Source organism: Ursus americanus, chromosome 13 (assembly GCF_024610735.1).
Source record: "Ursus americanus isolate L20-20 chromosome 13, mUrsAme1.1.p, whole genome shotgun sequence".
NCBI classification, from domain to species: Eukaryota; Metazoa; Chordata; class Mammalia; order Carnivora; family Ursidae; genus Ursus; species Ursus americanus.
In genome coordinates, this window is record NC_142139.1 from 35,938,665 (window position 1) to 35,959,879 (window position 21,215).

Consider the following 21,215-nt stretch of genomic DNA (forward strand, 5'->3'; position numbering starts at 1 on the left):
TGCCCAGACTAGACTGTGTTGCCTTTGCGTGCATGCAAGGTCAGCCTCAATCTGCCAGATACTGATCCTACTGTTTGAATAAGTTGTTTCAGGCCTGATTAGAATTAGCTCTGCCCCTAGAGCTTTGTGAAGCTACCCACAGGTGTGCACCATGTACTCCGTTCTGTCATATTGCTTCAGTTTTCCAGACCAATAAGCAGCAGACCTGGGATTTATTTAGACTTTCCGAACTCAAAGTCCTTGCTCCTAATCATTATCTCCTATGGACTTCGATTAGTTATGTCTCACAGATGGTCCTTTGAAGGTGAGAGGTCTCCTGAAGACTCTTTCAAATCACATCATTAATATAATCTCCATATCATCTGACTGACTACCACTTACTGACAATAACAATCATTTTGACTAGCAAGCTATATTATTAAAACTTCTAATATTATCCACATCAACCATCCTGCACCTTTCACTTCATTAACGTACCCCTCATATCTTAGAACCTGCCCTCCATAAGTGTATCTTTCGCTAACTTCCTCTCTCTGGAAAGAACAGCATGGTTCTGGCACCCTGTTCAGCCTGGCTCGCACCACTGGAATCACCGCTGCTTCCCCTTCCTGCCATCTGAAGCTCCCGGTGTGCTTTCCTCATGCCTTGGGTTGGCCCTCTGGCAATCCCAACAACTGGAATAACACAGCACTTTATAGTTCATCGAGAAACGCATGGCTTTAACTTGGGTGACTGGAGAAGGAACAAGCAGAGAACGCTTATTGAATTGGAAAAAGATAGTGAAATCAGAATTCCTGACTCCAGGACTTCCTGGGCACTCGAGTCAGTGACTTTTTCATGTTTTTTGCAGCCCCACACTTTCCTCTCTTCTGGTCCCAGAATTGCTTTTGAAATGGTAGCTGGTTTTGTGAAAAGAAAGAACACTTCTTTTCTTTAAGGAACGCTTAAAGGTGAAGGATATCTGACTAGGCTGTTTCAACTGAATAAGAGCTTACCACAAATAAAATGAACTTACTTTATTTTGTATGAAATTCATAGGTTGGAGGCATGTTTTTGTAAAATCAGAATCTTGCTGGGTTGATGAGTCCTACTGGTTTCCTAACAGAAAAAAGAAAAAAGGGTGTCTCACTTGAAATACATAATAAGCTTTGAAATCATTTCTCCTTTTTTTAAACATTCAGATTGAAAGACGAGATAGACAGTAGTGCCGATCAAATAAACTACCACTGCACACATTCTCAGTCGCTGCAGCTCACCCCGAAAGTCATTAAATACATAAATTCTGGAAGAGCACATCAGTGTCATGTCTCATTGCTCCAACAACACATCGAAGAAAGGGTAAAGTATTTTTTAAAAATCTGACACCCAAATTGTTTATTTCAGTGTTTCCATTTTCCCCTCCATTACTTTTTGTTCCAGAGAGGAAAAAAGTTGAAAATCATGATAGAAAATTGCAGATGTTTTCAAATAGCTTATTCTTCTAAATATTGATGAAATTCATAACAAAAATATTTTCTGTTCTTTCCCGTTAGTGCCACCCAAACTATCTAAGCAGATGATTATTTAATAAAGAGCAATGTACAGTTCATAGAAGGCTACCGGTACCAAGGAGGAGGTATCAAGAGGGTTTGGAAACAGTGAGAGGAAGAAGCTGTCAAGTGAAACTCTGAGCTGTAAAAGTCAACACTCATAAGCAGACTAACATCTGTAAAAGTAGCCCATTGTGCAAAATGGCTTATGAAAGTGTTGCCTCTGAGACTGAGAACTTGTGACTATTAAGACCTACTTGTATTTTTTGAAAGTTGTGCTTACAATCAATTCCACTGAAATATAAGTTGCCCAGAAGAGATAATATCATGACTGATAAAAACAGCAGAACGGAGTGGATGAGGAAGAATTTGCCAAGTGTCCTATAACTGTCTCCAGAGAAACTGGGCTTGACTCCAATGGCCAATTTCAGTTATCGACCAGAGACTTCCCTAAAGTAATGCAACCCTGCTGGTGGTCAAGGTCTGACAGATCTGTCTTTTAAGGACATCCTGACTCCTTTCTTATTCTGTGTTCGCCAATAGACTTTCTGATCGACATTTACTTTCCACAACGAAATGGGAAGTTATGTCCTAAGTAAATGGTCAGGATTTGCTGCCTTGTCAAATACAGACTAGAGCGTAAACTGGCAATCTGGTGCATAAACTAGACTTCTAAGATTTTTGGTTTCTGTAAATCAATTTCTACATCCTGATTGCTTCTTGGTGAACTGGTGTTTGTTTTTTGAATCTGCCAAGCTAAACTCCACGCCGAGCTAGTGCTTCCACCAAAGACTGTTTTCTCATGAAACTCTACAAAGAAGCTGACTTCAACATTTGTTCAAATATTTGTTGCCCCAATGAGTGTTACAGCTATTCAATTTGTCAATTTTTTACAAACTGGAAAGACATAGGAGTCTAAATTAAGATGAGGTTTACTACTGTAATCTTTACTACTCTAGTCTTCATACAAAGAAGTACGGTATATTTAGGAATAAAAATATCATAGTAGAAATAAAACACGGTATAAGTCATATTCTTTTCTTTCATAATCCTTTCAAAATAAGAAGGTATAAATAATTACACTTTTTAATTCAGATCTTGGAGTTCAAAATAATATATTTTATACTTGGTTATTCACCTTAGCAGACTAATATTTAGAACAGGGGTTTGGCAAATTTTTTTAAATTTGCAAGTGGGAATCTTATAATCTTTCAGTTCTTTAACCCATGTAAAATTATGAACTATCAGCTTTTTATTCCAATATTACTTTAAATGTACCCAACAATATTAGTTATGCTATCGCATATCACTTCCATGTGCCGAAAATACAGTGCTAGATGAGTCTCCAGTCTAATGAGCATTTGGACATTTCATTCTAGTGGGGGGAGTGCTTATTTACATAGTAAATAAGCAAACAAGATGATTTCAGGGCTAGGAATAAGATAAAACAGGGTAAACTACACCCTCTCTTACATCAGCTGGAGTAATGCTAACACATGACAGCCACGGATTATGGCTAAAGAGTCAAATAAATTGATAATAATAAACTAAGGGTCTACAAAGGTGTGATTCGGTTAAAGGAAATGGAGATAATCCCTCACTGGATTTTTACTGTAGGATTTCTCACTTCTCAAGAGTGACTTATCTTTCTTTCATGAGCCAAAAAAACCTGGAGCTTGCAAGTGCCTCGGGCAAGTGAGTTTGAAGGTCTTCTTCAAGATTGAATGAAAGATAATAATCAAAATCTAGGTCAAGATACTATTTATTCTATAGAGAATTGTTTAAGCTAATGCTTTAAATTTAAGTCAGAACACATTTTAATATATGATTCATAGCATGCCTATCAGATATTCTTAATGACTGCACATATTGTAATCTCATTCGGACTATTTTACTTTGAGCAATTTTCTAACATCAAGTAGTACAGCCATTAAATTATCATTACAAAGATATCAAACTTCCTTCATTGCATCTAACTATTTCTCAAGACACAGGTATGCAGTCTGAGTCTGAAAGCTTTAGAAACTTCAATATAGTTTTCAGAGAGAGAATGAAAACAAAGGGTTTGCGGTTAAAAAAAATGAAACAATAGAAAAAGTGGCAAGGAAAATAGATCTAGTCTGATGCATGACAAGGAAAGTTTACTTTTGGCGAACTAGAAGGAAGACACTTCTAGTTACCATCAGCAACAGCGCAGGCATATTAAATTTTGTAATCGCCACAAAAATATAGGAAGTGAAAAAAAAGTTTGAGAACGACACAACAAAATCTTAGAAAGTCGTGAACAAGTGGTGGGAAATAAAGACAATTATCCATCACAAATAGTATTCTACGGGAAAAATGAAGCTGTATTTCATTTGCTCTACATTTCCACAAAGTCACTCTAGTTTGTACTATATAACAAGTGAACATTTGGCATTTAAGAGAATATAGATGAACTACATTAAATACTTTACTCTGAAACTTTCTTTTACCAATTCATTCAGACAGTTGATTATGAATACGGGTTCCACATGAAGAAATATGCATCATACCATGTATGAAATGAAGATAAAGTCAAAGGGAGTCCCCAAAAGACTCAGAGACAGCTGCCCTGCTAATATCCAGAAAATCAGAAAACAGATCAAAATTGCACTCTTGGGCTAAAGACTCCACAAAGCAACAGAACTGTCTGGAAGAAAACAATAAAATGTTAAAAGAGGTAGAAATAACATGTTTGAGTTCTATTAGAATAAGAGTTAGCACTTGCATACCCTGAAGTCTACAGATGCTAAGGAGGTGGATTGGATAGTCAGGGCGCTGAACCGTGGGATGAGGGAGTTATTTATAGTAAAGCTCACACACTCAGCAGTGAACTTGGAAGAGGAGGCCACTTTCTGATTAGTTTTTGAAAACAAGGAGAGTGACGTATGGCAGTGGTGACTGGCTAGAGGTCTATAGGGAGGTTAGATCACATGAAGGATCAAAGTATTAATGAGAACAAGGCCAGGTTTCTGACTCTGTTTTATGACCCCAAAATTTCACTGAACTTCCAATCAACTTTCTCATAAAATGATGACTAATGGTCACAAGGTTAGATGGGTGTAAGGGCTCTAAGTTGCTAATGAATTTCCAAACTACCAGTGGCTCAAGGGAAGCCTTCTAGGCAAAGGGAGATCATCTGGTCCAATTACAGTTGAGGAATTGAAGTCCAGAGAGATGAAATGATGACCCAGCCAAAAAATGGAGGCAGAGTAACACAGGCCAACCAACTCTTTAAAAAAAGTCAGGCCTTTCTCCAACACACTACAATAAGGCAGCATGTCATCTATCCTTCAGAAACAAGATGGATTATTGAAATTTACACGTAAGCCCTGAACTGCCTTTTCAGCTAACACATCCGACTTTCCTCTAGCTAAATCAGAGTCAATCACAGAAAATCATAGAACGCAACTGATTCAAGTTGCATCTCCTTTTATTTCCTCTTTTCTTCCTCATGGAGCTGCGAATGAGCAATGAAATGGCCAGAAATCAAAAAGCCCCAATGTAGCTGAGCATTAATACTAACATTTATTTGGTACAGATAAAAAGCCCTCACCACATTCTAAAATCTCAAAGAACCCAAGTGAATCTGGACCTGGCAGAACAATTTCTCTGGAATATAATGACTTGCCAACTTCCCTCAGAATTCACTGAAGCTTATTATATGAAACTGAGGCACTATTTCTCTTATCATGAGAGGAACAGTTATAACTGAAAATATAAATGGCCAACTGGTGAGATGTTCCTGCTCATGATTGTGCTCGCCTTCCCATCTTCTGCACTGGACAGGTGTAGGCAACAGATGATCTTTACTGGGGAGAGGAAGAAAGTATTCCTTTCTACTTCTGAGCACATGCACACGCACACTCGGGCACATTTCCTGAGGAGTCATCAGCCCGTTTCTTTCTGAAGAGTTGTCATTCAATCCACACCAATCTATACAAACGTCAAAGGGGAAAATCCTGGAGTGTTTTCCTGCGATGGCTAGCTCACCTCCACCATCTTTCCTGGGCTCACAGCCTCGCCCCTGGTGTGTTAGAAAGCCTCTGTAGCCATTGTTGAGCCCATCTTCCTGAACTTTATTTTAGCTCGGCCCCATCTCCCAGTCACAGATGATCCCAGTCCCTTCGTCTTTAAAACCAATTCCTCCCAGCCTTCCAAGTGCCTGTCTGTTCCTGTGACCCAGCCTCGACCCAGAGTTATCAAGTCATTTTCTCTCACCTTATTTCCCTTGCTAGACATGACCAGGAGAAATTTTATAATTTTGAAAGCAATGGACAGAGGAGCTGAGAAAGAGGAAGACACCTCCAAAAAAGGTCTGCCCTGATGGTGGAATACCTAAAAAATCAGCCCCATCTCCCTGCAAAGGTGAATCTTCTGGTGCCTCATCACCTGTATCCTTGAGTATCTCCTTCCTGGCTGTTTTCAGTGCAGATTCTAGGAAGGATGGGCAGAACACAGGATTAGAAAATCGCTTATTCCCCCCCAAACAATCCATTTCTGGGTGTTGTTGCATGAATTTAAGTTCTCTTTGTTGAAAAGATTTATGTATCAATCTATTAAGATGGTGTCATGTAACTTGGTATCAACTCTATTAGAAAAAAGAAAGATACCTGATTTAATTTGTCTAGCTGATACGGTAATGTTATATTACCTGAATACCTTATTCAGACCCCTCAGGAACACGAGCAGAGGTCAAAGATACCACCATGTGTTTCAGACCTGGCACTATGGCTCCCAAGGGGAGGAGGTGCAAAGTGGGGGCTGAAACCCAGCCCATTTCCGCTTGCCTACCTTGGGCCCTAGATCGGGCTGCAATTCTTGGAGGGAGGTGGACTGTTTTGTTTTTGTTTTTTTTTTGGTTTTTTTTTTAAGATTTTATTTATTCATTCGACAGAGAGAGACAGCCAGTGAGAGAGGGAACACAAGCAGGGGGAATGGGAGGGTAAGAAGCAGGCTCCCAGCGGAAGAGCCTGACATGGGGCTCGATCCCAGAACACTAGGATCGTGCCCTGAGCCGAAGGCAGACGCTTAACGACTGAGCCACCTAGGCGCCCCTGTTTTTGTTTTTTTTACAATTTCTTTCTCTTTTTCTAGTGCCTGAGCCTGGGAAATTACTTATTTTCTTTTTCTTTTTTCTCTAAAGGAAAAACTAAGTTTGGTCACTTAAGAAGGGTACTGTGTATGGAAGGTGCAGATACTAAGAGTAATGTGGCTGAGTGAAATCAACAGCAAGCTTTTTCTAAAGTCCCTCATTGCCTCAATAGGAATAAACATGGAATGGATGCTATGAATCAGGTACCACGCCGAGAACTTTTTCATGTCATATGTCGTAATATACCTCCAACAACTTACTGAACCAGCGGCCACTGTAACTTCCTCTTTTAGAGGTGAGAACATCCAGCCACCGCATTTTACTCCAAGTTTTGTTGTCCAATCTCAGAAGAGATTATATTTGTTCATTTTTAAGACTAACACTGTAAAAAAGAATATCTTGCTTGCATGAAATGGTGACACCATGATAAGGATCGAAAAGTCAGCATTTATTTTATGATAGTTGGTCCTTTATGTTTTTGATACGTGTCCTATTTTTTTTTTTAAAGATTTTATTTATTTATTCGACAGAGATAGAGACAGCCAGTGAGAGAGGGAACACAAGCAGGGGGAGTGGGAGAGAAAGAAGCAGGCTCATAGCGGAAGAGCCTGATGTGGGGCTTGATCCCGTAACGCTGGGATCACGCCCTGAGCCGAAGGCAGACGCTTAACCGCTGTGCCACCCAGGCGCCCCTAATACGTGTCCTATTTTTACCTTGCCATCTTATGCTTTTCTGGGTGACAGCTAAAGTGTACTACATGTGTCTATTTTAGGTGCCATGAGTGCATACCTAAATATAAAACACAACGTGACATTCTCAGAATAGAGATGATTCCAGATCGGTAATCCATTATTACTGTTTTCCTTTCAATCCAAATTCCTTCTTCTGGTTCTATGCTGAGAAGTGTGGCACTTAGAAGGGATTTTATCTGTCAAGTATTTATTATATTTATCTTTTCATTTCAAGCCTTCTATTTTAAAATAAGTATCCTCGTCTTTTTTTTTTTCCTTTTCAGGGTTCTGATGATTAATTTTACGTGTCAACTTGATTAGGCTACAGTACCCAGATATTTGGTCACAAACAGCAGTCGAGCTATTTCTGAATAGGTATTTTTTTTCAGATAAGAGTAATGTTTAAATCGGTAAACTCTGAGTAAAGCAGATAAGTGAAAAGACTTCCTGGGTACGGAAGAAGGAATTCTGCCTCCAGTGTGCCTTAGGAGTTGAGCTGCACCATCAACTCTTTCCTGGGTCTCCAGCCTGCTGGCTGGACCTGGGGAATCTGGACTTGCAGCCCCCACAATTGTAGGAGCCAAAAAATCTCCTTAAAATAAATCTGTCCCTCGGTCTCTCCTTCTTTCTCTTTCTCTCTCTCTCTCCACACACACACACACACACACGCACATCCTAGGGGTTCTATCTCTCTGGAGAACCCTGACTGATACACAGGCTTTCAATCCTGGCCTGGCACATATGCTGTCATGTTATTGCTTACCTTGCTTTCATTAAGAAGACCGCTGAAATTCCAGTGGAGGCCATGTCCACATTTCTTATAAGTTGTGTGAATATAAGCATCTCTTATTAATTGCTGTTGATTAGCCAAAAGGCAAATATTTAATTAAACCTTGAGAGATAATAAAATTGCACATGAATTATCTATCTAAGAGCACCTAGGTCCGTACATTTCATTAAGATGATTTAACTAATAATCATGTCTCTTACACCCAGTCTTTGTTTGAGCAGGTTGATTCTTTTCTGGTTGCTTTGTTTTGCTTTTTTTTTTTTTTCCTGAAGTTCCCTAGAGAGACAGTGTTGTTTTTTTCCCTAAAGTCATGTTTGTTGATTCGTATTTACTTTGCTTCTTATCTATGTCCCATTAGAAGCTCTGCTGATCACATCACAGATGAACACTTTTGTTTATTATACTTGAAATTTTACACTCAAGAGAAAACATTGACCGGGCTGAATGATAATGAATCCTCAGAAGAGGAAAGATTTAGTTGGCAGTTAAAGCAAATGGCAGTTTTCCATTGGTTTTCTTACATGCGTCTGTTTCCTAGGGTTTTCCTGGGTACGGAAGGAATCCACAGGACGAGGGGGTTACTCTGGTAGCGATCGAATGGGTTCTGAAAGTTTACTGCAAGGACGGACACGGACTTGTCTTTGGTTATTTGAAGAAGCAGTAAAAATCCAAACATCTCCTGTGTGCCTGCCCAGGACTGAAAAGAAGCCGCTTCCAGATCCTCAATACAGGGCATGGAAGATTGTTCCTGAAGGGATGACGGGCCAGGAGGCTTCCAGGGTGGGTGTTTGCACAGGCTGAGCCACCCACCACGGGGGGCCAAACCTTGTGAAAAAGAAAATTAAGGACGCTTCCACTTAAAAAGCAGCTGAAATCATGTCTTTCTCTTTCAAAAAAAAAATTATCTGTCCTTTGTTTTATGACGGTGACAGTTAATAGTAGTAGGATATGCGTGTGATTTTCATGGTCTCGCTTTGGAGTAAAAAGTTTGAAGCTATATGTTGGATCTACTCAGTCTTTTAAAAACTATTTCCCAATTTTGTCTCATAAAATCCAAATGCCTGGGAAATGCTGGCCTACGTACAAGTGTCTTGCTTCCGCTTGATGCTACCAGTTACTCCTCCGATGTTGCGAGTGTATTTCATGATCGCGTGTCATCTCTACGGTACAGGGCATCGCTCTCTACGACCAGACTTTGCAACCAGAGTGCTTGACACAAAATTGTTAAGAAACGGAGCTGGAACAGCTCAGGAAACTGCACACACATTTCCCTGGCACCGCGGTTGCCTCTCCTCTAAGTGAGACTGCAAGGAAAACCGAGACTATGCGCTACAGATTGGCTGAAAGGGGTGTTGACACAAGGGCCAGCTTCTGGCGCTCTGCAGAGTGGGGAGAATTACACCATTAACTGGGCTGAAAAATCCCCTGTAAGGCTCTGAGGTGTTACTCGGAATAAGTGCAGGCGTAACCCACTCTGTTCACTCGAGCAAGGAGTTACTTTGCATTGTGTTTCTCTAATTATGCATGCTGCTTCAATTATACTAATAATCAAGAAGCCTTTTTTATATAAAGATAGCACAGACATATTTAAAATTATTTTGTGCATAGGATTCAAAGGATTATTAGAGTAATGCTCAGGAAAAAAAAAAAAGACCACCTAAAACTTTTCTAGTTACAAAGCTACTGATTTTATTTAAAAAAAAATCATTCACCACGATCAAGTGGGATTTATTCCTGGGTTGCGAGAGTGGTTCAATATTGGCAAATCAATCAGCGTGATATACCACACTAGTAAAAGAAAGGATAAGGACCATATGATCATTTTAACTGATGCAGAAAAAGTATCTGACAAAGTACAACATCCATTCATAAAAACCCTCAGCAAAGTAGATTTAGAGGTATTTGTCTTTCTCTGACTGACTTATCTCCCTTACCGTAATACTCTCTAGCTCCATCCATGTTCCTACAAATGTCAAGTTTTCATTCTCTTTGATAGCTGAGTAATATATATATAATATAATTCATATATATATATAATATTCATATATATATAAAATAAATAAACATTCATACACACACACACCACTTCTTCTTTATCCATTCATCTGTTGATGGACACTTGGGCTGTTTCCATAATTTGGCAATGCTGCTATGAACATCAGGATACATGTATCCCTTTGAATCAGTATTTTTGTCTGCTTTGGGTATAGATACTAGTAGTGCACTTGCTGGATCATAAGGTAGCTCTATTTTTAACTTTTTTGAGGACCTTCCATACTGTTTTCCAGAGTGGCTACACCAGCTTGCATTGCCAACAGTGCACATCCTCACTAACACCTGTTGTTTCCTGTGTTGTTGATGTTTGCCATTCTGACAGGTGTGAGGTGACATCTCATTGTAGTTTTGATTTGTATTTCCCTGATGATGAGTGATGTTGAGCATTTTTCATGTATCCATGTCTTCTTTGGGAAAATGTTGGCGCACGTCTTCTGCCTGGTTTTTAATTAGGTTATTTGTTTTTTGGGGGGTGTTGAATTTTGTAAGTTTATTATATATTTTGGATACTAACTCTTTATCAGATCTGTCATTTGCAAATATCTGCTGCCATTCCATAGGATGCCTTTTAGTTTTGTTGGTTGTTTCCTTCAGTGTACAGAAGCTTTTTTATTTTGATGTAGTCCCAATAGTTTATTCTTGTTTTTGCCTCAGGAGAAGTTGCTATGGCTGATGTCAAAGAGGTTACTGCTGTGTTGTCTTTTAGGATTTTTTATGGTTTCAGGTCTCACATTTAGGTCTTTAATCCATTTTGAATTTATTTTGTGTATGGTGTAGGAAAGTGGTCCAGTTTCATTCTTTTGCATGTTGCTGTCCAGTTTTCCCAACACCATTTGTTGAAAAGACCATCTTTTTCCTACTGTATATTCTTTCCTGCTTTGTGCAAGATTAATAGACCATATAGTTGTGGGTTCCCTTCTGGGTTTTCTATTCCATTCTATTGATCAATTTATCTGTTTTTGTGCCAGTACCATACTGTCTTGATCACTACTTTTGTAATATAACTTGAAGTCTGGAATTGTGATACCGCCAGATTTGTTTTTCTTTTTCAAGGTTTCTTTGGCTATTTTAGGTCTTTGGTGGTTCCACATAAATTTTAGGATTGTTTGTTCTAGCTCTGTGAAAAATGCTGATGCTATTTTGATAGGGATTGCATTAAATGTGTAGATTGCTTTGGGTAGTATAGACATTTTAACAATATTTGTTCTTTTCATTCATGAGCATGGAACGTCTTTCCATTTCTTTGTGTCATCTTCAGTTTCTTTCATCAGTGTTTTATGGTTTTCCGAGTACAAGTCTTTCATCTTTTTGGTTAGGTTTATTCCTAGGTATCTTGTTGTTTTTGGTGCAGTTGTAAACGGAACTGATTCCTCGATTTCTCCTTCTGCTGCTTCATTACTGGTGTATAGAAATGCAACAGGCTTCTGTACATTGATTTCGTAACCTGTGACTTTACTACATTTGTGTATCAGTTTTAGCAGGTTTTTGGTGGAGTCTTTGGGTTTTCTATATAGACTATCATGTCATCTGCAAATAACGAAAGTTTTACTTCTTCCTTGCTGATCTGGATTCTTTTTGTTGACTGATTGCTGTGGCTAGGACTTCCAGTACAATGTTAAATAACAGTGGTGAGAGTGCACATTCCTGCCTTGTTCCTGACCGTAGAGAAAAAGCTCTGTTTTTCCCCATTGAGGATGATTTTAGCTGTGGGTTTTTCATTTTATTTTGTTTTTTTGTTTTTTATTATGTTGAGGTGTGTTTCCTCTAAACCTACTTTGTTGAGGGTTTTTATCATGAATGGATATTGCACTTTGTCAGATGCTTTTCCTGCATCTATTGAAATGATCATATGGTTCCTACCCTTTCTTTTATTAATGTGGTGTATCACGCTGATTGATTTGCCAATATTGAGCCACCCACCCTTGCAACCCACGAATACGTGGAGTTTAAGAAACAAAACAAATAAGTAAAGGGGGGGGGGAACCAATAAAAAGACTCTTAACCATAGAGAACAAACTGATGGTTCCAGAAGGGAGGTGAGTGGGGGATGGGTGAAATAGGCGATGGGGACTAAAGAGTGCAGCTGTGATGAGCACTAGGTGTTGTATGGAAGTGCTGAATCACTATACTCTACACCCGAAACTAATATTACACCATATGTTAACTAACTGGAATTTAAATAAAAACTTTTTAAAAAGTACTGAAATTTTTTTTAAAAGCTACCAATTTTCTAGGTTTGTTGTCTATATTCACTACCTCAGATTTTCTTTACTAATTTACACTATATAATTAAAATGCAAAAGATAATTCTTTTTATTGTCACAATCATAACATCTTTGTGATTGACCCATTCATTCATTCATTCATTCATTCATTCATTCATTCATTATTGAGTTTCTTTTATGATTAAGGCATTGTGCTGAGTACTCGAGACACATAATGAAATAAGTGCAATACGATAATTAATAAAGTGGTAAGTCCTATGTCCAGAACAAGCTGCAGCAGCTGAGAGCTTATATTCGGGGCCAGACTGATAATTCACAAAAGGAAACCAACCCCAACCATCATCCTCTTTCTGTTTTTCTCTGTATCTGCCTTTAGACACACACATCTTTTAGTACTAAGATGATAGCTTTCATTCCTTTATTTCCTGCCTCTTCCAAAACGTGGAAAGTCTGAAATCCTGAGAAATTCTGGTTGATTTAAAACATGGGGCTTACTAGAGGAATAGTGATCTATCGGCTCTGTTGAAACACTATTCATTGATTTAAGATGCGTAGAGAACCTGCTGCTAAAGTACCTGGTTCTTGTTTGAAAGGAAACTCAATGCAACCACAGTAGTCGCCAATGTACAAACGTGGCAACGGTGGCTTAGCTGGCATTCTGGAGTGAAGGCTGGAGGGAGCTCGATGAAAGAGCTTGGGCAATACCAACAGTGGGCGGAATGCAGAGGAGCGCTGCTTTAAACACATCCCTAACTCTGCATCCCTAGAACATATCCCTAAAACGGAGTAAGCCCGAATTGAAACCCGCAACCAGCAGAGAGCCTCTCCAGTTCAATGCAGAGACTTTCATTCCTGTGTGCAGTTATTTAGACTGAAAATGGAAACGTGCAACTGTGAGGCAGATCTCATTCATGCATAATTGAAACACCCAAGGGTAAAATAGCAAGGCACAATGGATGACATCTGATAAAAAGAGAGCAAGGAAAGAGAAGTTCAAAACAAGATACAAGACCCTGGGGACCATAGAGAAGAATACCTGACATAGGCCAAATAATCTCAAATAAAAATATCCAAATTACCAGACAATGCAAATATAAAGACAAATGCATGGAAGAGACATGAGGATTGGGTAGGGAAAAATGCTTAGAATATGAAACATTCAAGGGATGAGTCACTGGTGAGTGAGACTCTCATTCTAACAAAATGCAACCACACTATGTGGTATTCTCATATACCTAGGAACCGAACAGAATGACACCAGCTTTAAAGAAGCTATATGCTAAATGACTATGTGTTTATATAGAGAGAACTATGGGCCATATGTATGCATAAATATTAAATTTTTCTTAACTTCCTGGAAGAGCAGCGGTATGTGTGTAACGTGTATATCTGTCTAGAGTTGGCTTCCTACTTACGAAGGATAAATGCCATTTCATTGGAGAGATTTGCAGAAAAGCATTGTGACAAGGATTTTAAAAATAAAAGTCGCAGGTAAGTTGTGACCGGTAGTTGAAATGACTGGCTGGGAAACAATGAACAGGTGATGCAGTTGTCGTGCCCATTTTTCCTACAAACTCACTGTTTATTGAGTACCCATCATGAGCCAGTGCTAGATCCTCTGGACCATTCCATTTAATCCCCACAGAAGTTTCCTGAAAAGGCATTATTGCTCCCATTTTCGATGAAGACGCTGAGGTTCAGAGAAATTAAGTCATATAATCTTGTCTGAATATCAGCCCAGTGTTCCCATGTGCCTCCATTCCCTTAGAGGGATGGCAGGAAAGGCTGAGTCGAAAAGTTCTCACAATGCAGCCTTTCTAGTGTTGGGCTTGAAATTCCGATTTGCGCACATGATGTACTTTTTCATTAAACAAAGTGAATACTGCAAAGATACAGCTATGTTTGTTTCCTTTTGTCAGAAAAAAAGACGAGCCTTTAAGTTGCTTAATGATTCTGCAAATTCAGCTCTGCGTTTAGGTCCATGTCCGGCTCACATTCTTATCCCTTGCAATGAGAAGAAAACTGAAAGAGGTGTATCCCATACCAACGGGAACACGAGCAAGATGTAGGGAAACGGTGCACGCCACATAACCTATGATTTGCCCACATACGTCCTCGTAAACTAAGAAAGTAGTAATGAGTCATCTAAGTTAAAGATGACTTAAAGTCGTCTAACTTAATAACCTTCAAAGGTTGTTATATACTCTTAGATATCAGGCACTGAGAATCCGAAGAATAGGAAGACACAGTTTCTGCCATCCAGGCACGCAAAATAAATCTGTGTGTAAACGTGTACATATAGGTACTTATAAACATGTGTAAGGCAAGTGACAAATGCCTCATGGGACACATGGGCAATAAGTATAACAGGTACTGGAGAAGACCAAGGTCATCCAAGGCTTGGGTGCATTCACCTTCCAACACAGGCACCTCCAGTTTGCATCCCTGTCTCAAATGTTGCTACCTCTGCAACAAATGACTTTGTTTTCAAGAATCATGGTCTCAGGGGCACCTGGGTAGCTTACTAGGTTAAACAATTGACTCCTGATTTTGGCTCAGGTCATGATCTCAGGGTCATGGGATCAAGCCCCATGGTGGGCTCTGTGCTCAGCATGGAGTCTGCTTGTCCCTCTCCCTCTACAATCCCCGACTCCCCAGCTCACACACTCACTCTCTTTCTCAAATAAATAAATAAAACCTTAAAGAAAAGAATCATGGACTCAGATTCTGGAGGACCTGTTAAGGTACTATAGAAAACTGGCCTCTCTCATAGATATGGAAACTGAGGTTCTGGGGAGCTATGTAACTTACTGAAGATAACACAGACAGCTAATTAAAAATATCTCTGAGAATAAATATGTTACACTGGAAGTCTTCAAAATAAATCTTTTAGTTGGAAATCAAGGCTGGCTCTAAACCAAACAGAAAACACTGAACTGGAGGAATGAAGCAACCATGGTTCTAGGATGATCAATCGTTTTAGCAGCCTGGAACGTATGGCTTAGTCTCACTGGTGGCCGGCTCTCCCATCTGTGAAAGGAGGTATACTGCGTTAATGATCTCTGCGGTCATTTCTGGCAATGGGATACCAGGATTTAATGATTCTAAATTCACGTTCAGCATCATTCTCCTTCCAATTCCACAACTCTTCTTCCAATCCTTCACTCTTCTTTTTAAGTGGATTTTTCTTTGTAGGTGCCCATGTCCCATGTATTTGCACTGCAACCGAGAGAGCAAAAATCAGTGTAAGGATTTACACTGCCTTTCCATTTTGCATAGGCTCTGTAAGCAGACTGGAACAGGAATGAGACTAGAATTGAGGTGGTTAAACATTCCCCTGTTGCTTCCTTTTCCCGGGCAAACATATCCTACCCAACTTTGCCTGATTCATAATCTATTCGGTTGGGACCTGACATCAAAGTTGCCTGGATATCTAATACTTTTCCTACCCCTTTCCCATCCAAAGTGACCTGTGCAAATTAACTTTGGCTTCCTGAGGATGAAGTGCCCACATTGGGGTCTGAATCTGTAGAAGTTGCTCTAATGGTAGCAATTCCAGATCAGGTAGAAAGGGGACTGGAGGAGATAATGCTAAGCGAAGTAAGTCAAGCAGAGAAAGACAATTATCATATGGTTTCACTCATTTATGGAACATAAGAACTAGGAAGATCAGTAGGAGAAGAAAGGGAAGAAGAAAGGGGGGGGTAAACAGAAGGAGGAATGAACCATGAGAGACTATGGACTCTGGGAAACAAACTGAGGGCTTTGGGGTGGGGGGAATGGGATAGGCCGGTGATGGGTATTAAGGAGGGCACGTATTGCATGGCGCACTGGGTGTTATACGCAAGTAATGAATCATGGAAATTTACATCAAAAACTAGGGATGTACTGTATGGTGTCTAGCATAATAAAAAATATTATTATTAAAAAAAGAAAGAGAGCTACGGTAGTGTCTTCATCTTATGAAACTTCAATTTTCTCATTCCCAAAAGAAAAACAAAGAATGAACTTTTTGCACAGAACACACAGACCCTGCAACGAAATAAAACCAAAGTGAGTTTTAATGCTCTCCCACCTTCCCTGCATCCAGTGAGAGCATCCTCAACCCAAAAGTGATGAAAGGATTTTGATTCCACTCTTCTAAACAGAGTGAAAAACAACTCCAGGGCCCTGGAGGGATGGAGTATGTGTGGTTCTAGCAACTTGAAGCACTCTGAGAACCGGGTTTGCTTTGTCTCGTCAGGAAAGAATAGCTACCTTACCAGCTGGACCAGATGTCATGTTCCTTTAGGCTCCTTCTGAGAGAGAAGCATGAGACGCTTTCTTTTATGAGAGTGGAGTTATTGCTCATATGATAAGCGGCCAGGCTTTCATTGGCTGAGCTACCCATGGTCAAGAACTCTTGACCTTACCTCACCCTTGGACTCTTATCAATATAAGGGAGGAGGGGAGGCAAACAAAGACGGATGACTGACTTTTCACGTAAAGAGCTTTGAGCTTACCCTGTTTTCACCCAGTGTGGATGACAGCTGTTCTCTCTTAAACCAAGTGCCCTTTCTGCTTGAGAGACAGTGTAAAGGCAAATGGTCTCTATTAAGAACTGGTAGCATATCAATGCTTCTCAACTCTGGATAGATATTCACTTATATATGCATCTGGGTACTGTTTCACCCAGCAGTTGTTTTTATCACAATTTTTAATGTGGACATCCAGATCCTACCTCAGTAGTATAAATCAGAATTTCCAGGCCTGATCCAGGTATCTGTCAATACTCAATTATGTGTTCAACAAGTGTCTTTAATGTATAGATTTTATAGTCATTTGGAGCTATCAAATTTAACATGATTAAGATCAAATGACTAATTATGTGTATGTTTATACTTTTGTCACTGGATTAAATTATCTGTACTCCCTTATGATTTTTTTTAAATTCCCTGAAGAAAAGTTATTCCTTATTCAAGCAACCACTAGACGGAAAAGATTGTCCATTGCTCGTCCACTAATGATCACTGGTGGGTACTGAATCTTCAGGCAATTGTAGCTCTAATGAAAATTCTATACAATTTTAAAAAATTGTTAAGTGATGCCAATTTCTAAAGTAAGGAGATAGCAGTGTTGTAAAACAGCAGATGCTTGTCCACAGCTTGCGGAGAGTCCATAGCGGTGGAAGCCCTTGGCCTCTTGTCCCATCCCACCGAAGCCCTTCCAGGCAAATACAACTGGTCTGACAAGTCTACTCGGGACCAAGGCAGACAGGCCATCTCTTTTTGGAAAGATTCCTCTGGTTTAAAATTGTCTAATAAATCGTAGCCAAATTTACATATTGAGAGCTCAATCTGCAGTGGGAGAGAGGAAATGAGAGGAGTAAAGCACCGTGAACAGGAAGGGATGGGCGTTTTAAAGAGAAGGAGAAAATGGTTGGTTTAAATGGGTGGCTCAGTCAGTTAAGCGTCTGACTCTTGATTTTGGCTCTGGTCATGACCTCAGGGTTGAGGGATAGAGCCTTGCATCAGGCTCCACACCCAGCATGGGATTGGGATTTTCTCTCTTGCTCTCCCTCTCTAACAAACAAACAAACAAACAAACAAACAAACAAACACTCTAGGAGTCCACTGATAAACTCGCTTGGCTCTATGGGGAATACTATAAACTATAATTCATCAATATGTTATAATATTACATTGCAGAATGATACAACAATCAGTGATAATGACTTTCAAAGTTTATTATTTTTTTAAATAAATAGGATGCTGGAGTAAGATTAAAACCTCATCTCATTTAAATGGAAAACAGTCTGCTATAGAAATTCTGTAAATTAATAGAAAAAATATTCAGGAGAAGAGGAAAAAATTTACAAAAGTAACATATAAAACCAAATGATTATACTCTTGTATTTACTTACTCATTGTGGATCAGACTTTATGATATATCTGCTAGCCTTGAGGTTGCTTGGGACTAGAAATTGCTTGAATTCTTGATTCAGACAGAACCAGGGTTGAATCTCACTATATATTGTACTCCGGGTAAGTTGTCTATCCTCTCTGAGACTCAGAAAACTATCATGAAATAGTAAATACTCAATAAGTAGCTGACTCCACGTGTGATTGGCTTTCTTCAGTGCTTTGATTATCTGCCTGCCTACAATTTCCTTTCTTTTTGCCTTGTGACCCCCAACTCCTAAGCATACAGCAAATTCTCTTGACCTGTTCATCATGTAGACCAGTGACCTATGATCATCTAACCTGGCATTGATCTGGGCAATGGAAGGGCAAGCATTACTAGAGAGGGACTCTTCCCAAAAGAAAGGGCCAGGACTACCAAGAATTTTTTTCTTCTTTGTAGGGGTGTGTGTGTGTGTCTTCAGGGAGGGGGGCCGATTGGATTTAGGAGTCCCAGAAAGGCCTCTCTACCTCCTCCATATTCTTCTGGAAATCTGGCTTATAGCTCCAGCTCCAGCCTAATTGATGTCTACCACCGGAATTCATAATAGTGTTACTTTCTATTGAGTCATTTATTTCTCAATTTTACAAACATTCACTGAACACTTAGTATATGCCAGACACAGTTATAGGCTTGAAAGGTGGAAGATTTAGTCGGGTAAAGGCCCATAGGCCACTATTCTTATAGACTGAGTTGCATAAGGTTGAGAGCCTGCATAAAGAACTTGGGGAAGGAGGGAATACACTGGAAAGCTGAGTTGATTGCTTCAGATAACCCACCTCCAGGGATCTGTATTTGAGCCCTGTGTAAAGAGGACTTGAAGCAAGAAGCTAAAGGAACAATTTTTGTGTGACTCCATGAGACACAGGCATCTTGGGCTATTTTGGTGTTAATATGTGATCTAGAGTTAGAAATGAAAACATTACCCTCATTAGTGGACAGAATGGCCTTAAATCACTGAGGACCCCAATGACAGTGTTCCTAATACTCTCAGGGAGTACCTAGTACTTTTGGTTTGGGTGCCAACATTGTCACAAAGGGCACCAGGAACAATGGTCCTAGTGAGGAGGTCTGCAGACATAATATAAATGAAAAGGACTCCAGGTGGACAGGAGGACCAGGATGGCTGCACTCTGGACTGTAACTAGCTAACTTGTACATAAGTCATGTAATATACTCCCTAAGCCTTTAGAAATCAGGGAGTAAGATTCTGCAAGAAGATGAGAACTTCCATGAACACGAAGAGTCTAAGCCAGTGAGATTAGAGTCACTACTGTTAATATGATCCCTTTTCTGATGTAAAGGTCATGCCTGGAGAACTGTTTACATCCAATTACAGACTCATTTGAATGAACAACATGTTATCATTCGGAGAGTTCAAAAGAATCTCATCAGTCATTTCAACTGTAGTACAATGCAGCTCAGTCACATTGCTTTCCCAGAGTCAAGCAATGACCCAATCTGCTTCTCTGTAGGAATGTGAGTTGTGAATGACAGCAGAAAAGCAGAAAGAGGAGGATTTGTGTCGCTATGATGGTTTGTTTGTTTTACAGCACAGGACATGGGTCAAATCTACCTGCACTAATAAATTACAAAGATCTGCCCAGGCTTAAAGTAGCCAAATATGATGTGGTGCATCTGGGAGAGGAGAAAGTACATGAATAGCTTGAAAAAATGCCAAAATAGGTAGCTAGAAGGACCTGGACAAGCTTTTAAATGCGGACGCGATGAGGGAGAACCTCACAACCTTCCTTGCCTCCTCTCAACAAAGCACACTTTCCTCCTTTCACTCTTCTCAGATGGCCACTTCTGCCACCCACCCCATCCTCATTATCCCATTAAGTCTGGAGTATTGAGAATACAGCAAATGGTGAAGTAGGAGGGAGACTTGAGTCTCTGCCCCTCAGTTGTGTTCTATGGGTTAGTTACAACTGACCAGCTGGTCCTAGCCTTGTACTTCTTCACTAAGAGTCACTATAATTTACAAAATATGCGTCTACTCTGTAAGGGAACCAAAATGCCAACTCGATAGAAATGTATGTCTCTCAATACGCTCCTTTCCACGATTAACTACTATTCGCCATGTGCATGCAGGATACATGCAAAGCACTGTATCGTTGGTTTAAAAAGGCAATTTGGCTTCTACTATGTTAATCCAAATGTTTCAATTAGTTTAGTGCTTTCATAATTATGTATAATTCCGTTTGCATTTATGCATGAAATGTTTATTTCCATAATTGCAACAAGCACTTACATTAATTACATTCTAACCTCTTGATTCTATGGGCCAACTGTTGAGTCTTTTTGTTAACGCTTTAAAGTCATGCCTTTTTATTTTTGAATTCCTCCCCTCCACCCCCGTCTTTGATGTGTTGTTTCTTATCCTTGTTTGGAATTCTCTATAGAATATTCTCAGAATAATCTTGCCGTTTTCTTTTATGACTGAAACTTTGCATTTTAACAGTTGTCTGGAGATAGTTCCTTCCTTGTGAAATATCAGTTTTAATAACAGGAAAAGAAAAATGCCATAAATCTGCACTAACCACATAAAGCTGAAGTCTCTGAGAGACTGATTAACATGGAGACTCTACACAGGTTTTTCAATAATTAGAGGCTGTGCTTGCATGGAGCCACGGCTGCTGTGGCCTTGAAGCCTTTTCCCAGGGCAGCCAGCAATTATTACAGCCCGGAGTACATTTCTTATATTCTACGCCTCTAGCTATTGAAGCTGTTTTAAAATAAAGGTCTCTTAATTTCACAAAAAGTTAACATCACCTTGGATGAACAACACTTTTCGGCGAATACCTCGGCTCCTTAGTTGGGAGAGA

General features: G+C 39.7%; 1 protein-coding gene across 8 annotated transcripts in view; it reads right to left on the reverse strand.

Annotated features, from left to right (window-relative positions):
• Window positions 1-21,215, reverse strand: part of TTC29 (tetratricopeptide repeat domain 29) — a 468,751-nt gene that overhangs the window by 253,044 nt on the left and 194,492 nt on the right. For all 8 annotated transcript variants that reach the window (XM_087866494.1, XM_087866493.1, XM_087866489.1 and 5 more), the window contains one exon: window positions 1,016-1,098. The gene's annotated coding sequence lies outside the window, so the exon portion shown is untranslated. The remainder of the gene's footprint in view (window positions 1-1,015; window positions 1,099-21,215) is intronic.